The sequence below is a fragment of the Haemaphysalis longicornis genome, unplaced genomic scaffold (genome assembly GCF_048455015.1).
Source record: "Haemaphysalis longicornis isolate Haplotype H1 unplaced genomic scaffold, Haemaphysalis longicornis Haplotype H1 scaffold_6, whole genome shotgun sequence".
In the NCBI taxonomy this organism is placed as follows: Eukaryota; Metazoa; Arthropoda; class Arachnida; order Ixodida; family Ixodidae; genus Haemaphysalis; species Haemaphysalis longicornis.
In genome coordinates, this window is record NW_027526407.1 from 109,061,057 (window position 1) to 109,063,945 (window position 2,889).

A 2,889-nucleotide genomic window follows, 5' to 3' on the forward strand; every position below is an offset into this window, starting at 1 on the left:
GCGTGCTTGCGTCAGACCACTCACTGACGGGACTGTTACTTCCATCACACTTCATCGGAAGCATCAACGGAGTCAAGCGAAGCAAGCGCTGCACTTAACGCGCGCAGTGCTCTACCCGCTTTATTCTCACACTTGAAAGAGAGGAGACTAGAGGAGGAGAGAAGCGCATGCGCCGCGGGAGCGCAAGCCAGAGCGCAGGAGAAGCGCAAGCAGGTGGTAGGAGAGAAGTGGAGAGAGTAACGCGCAGCTGTTAGAGAGTGCTAAGGAAGAGAGTTGCGCATGCATAGTGTGCGTGCGGACGCCGAAGTCGCGGGACATACCCCAGAGCAAGATGTGCTCCGCATCTAAAAATGAAACAACCCATTTTGAAGACAATAATAGCAGGGGCACAAGGGTGGAATGGGAAGATAGCGAACGCCAAAGACATTACACGTACTGTACATCAAAGAATATTCTATAGGTGAATGTCATGTTGGGTGAGAGAGATAAAAGGAATGCTTTCATACACTCCATTTTCCGAATATTATGTCAGTTGCTTCATAGAACTCAGGGAACCTTGTATATTTCCAACAGGTGTTTTGTGTCCGCTTTGTGAACAGTACCGAGGGCAACAATTTCGTAATAACAATACCCCCAAGATAATGTAATACCAGTACACCACTGTCCTTGACATGAATTTTAAGAGTTAGAGTTTTGCTGTTGATCTGGTTCTCGTTTAGAAAAATACTTTTTCGTATTTACTCAACCTCAGCATGGTGACCAGCCTTAGAAACCAGGGCTCTACAAGCAGTATATAAATATATCATGTTAAGCACTTCATACTTAGAAGGGAACGGAAATTTATTTAAAACTAAGCATTCATAAAAGGTTGAAGATTGATTTTGTACTGATCAATTTAAATGGAAAGGCGTACACAGTGCATGGCTGGTGGTGTTAGGGTATTGAAACCACACATTTGATGGTTATTCTTTTGGGGATGCCCATATTAGAAAAAAAGAACGAAGACGCGTTACAACAAAGCGACGCAGATGGTTGGGCGAAGCGATTTCCAGAACGTAGAAAATTACGCTCTCCATCGCCCATAAGAACAGTCCTTTCAGAGGCATCGTGCAGGATTGGTTAAAACTGTAAGACAAGGGCTGCTCACTACTTGGCCCTATGACAACCACGGCCTCTTTTAAAACAATTTATTGATAGCAGGCAGAGTAACTTCCCTTAATATCCTGCACAATATCTGCCGTATCCATAGTAAAGCTAAAACAGAAGACCCCAATAAAAGCGAGGAGTTATAGAGAACAAATGAAATGTAAGCCACGCAGAGATCTAATCGAGAAGCAACAATTATCCCCCCCTCACCACCAACAAAACTTATTAACCTTTAATGGCTGACGTATGGCGACGAAAATGCACATCAGCAAATATTATGACAGCCTGATTTTTCGGCCGTGGCAATGTATCACCAGGAACTGTGTGTGCTTTTCAAGACACTGTGAATCATATTTTTAAGTTCACGCGTATTAAAAGAAGCCACTAATTTATTATCAGATCATTGGTTTACCCAAGTAGAGTCTCCCGTCTCTCTACTCTCAATCTTTTCAAACTTGTTTTCACGTTACCATTTTGTTAAACAGGGTAATCGGGTAGCCACAAAATATACATATGTCCCTCGTTGGCACCTAAGGCATTTGTAACCAACTTCCATTCAAATTTTGTGCATATTTGCGTACCATATTTATCAAGCACCCAGTTCTGGAACGTTCTGGTTTGGCTAAAGCACCTAGACACTGAACCCAGGCCTCGTTGTTTCAGATGCATACAACTCGGCCGCTATTATTTTTTGCTAGGAAGGTTTGCTGCACAAATTTAAGAGCATGTGTAATATACAAAACGCGAGAAAAACTCTCATGGTTTTTATATTGAGCAGAACAGCAAGACATTAGGATGACTGCACTATCAACCAGAAATTGGGACAAAAGGGGCGCAACAATATTACGCAGACACTACGCAGAGACAAATTCTTTTATGTTCTTTACACCACCATAGACTTTAAAACAATTTACACCCATTTTATCTACACCTAACACCGTTGAAAGCAAGCACTTCCGTAAAAATCCTTAAAGAAGCTGTTATCAACGAGAAAACATTCAATGAACGGGAGTTTTCTTGTGTTTTGACTGGGTTTAAGGATGTCAGGTATACTACCCACCCAATAAAAGCATGCCTTGTGGTACGTATTTAGGTTGTACGGGTGTTAGCTATAGGCAACGAAAATTTTTCCTTGAAGGTTCAAGTAATTTTTTAGTGTACTATTGGCGGCGAGTGGCTGTGGACCGCAAAGAGCGTGCCTTGCTAGACACCTGTATCTTGTTATGAACTCCCGGCAAGTACAAACATTTGGACACGTGGAATATACTTAAGATTCAAATAGGCCAAGAAGGAATAAATTAGTAATGCCGTATTCTCAGACCGCCAATGTGATAGTTGGCTTCATAAGATGGCTAAATATTGCGTTTCCTCACTGGTAGTCTACTAAGGCAAAAGTGAACGTATTCTGTCATTTATATGGTCAGAACGGTTGGTGTTTGGTTTGATAATTTATTTCTTGGGATTTTCAGGATTTTCTTTACGGAAATAATAAACAGTAAATGGGTTCGTGAAACCCTCTATTCCACGATATAGTGTTCAATAATATACAAGTTCGAACGTAGGAGACCGGCACGTTGCCCTATTTTTAGCGAAATAGTCTTTGCGAAATTTAAGCTAGAATACTCACGCTATTTGGGCTGTGCAAAAGTTAAAAGCAGGCGAGGAAACAACACAAAAGCGTGAAAATAACAAAAACCCAGAAATAAAAAGACAACGCAGGGCGCACACCCAACAACGTGTGTA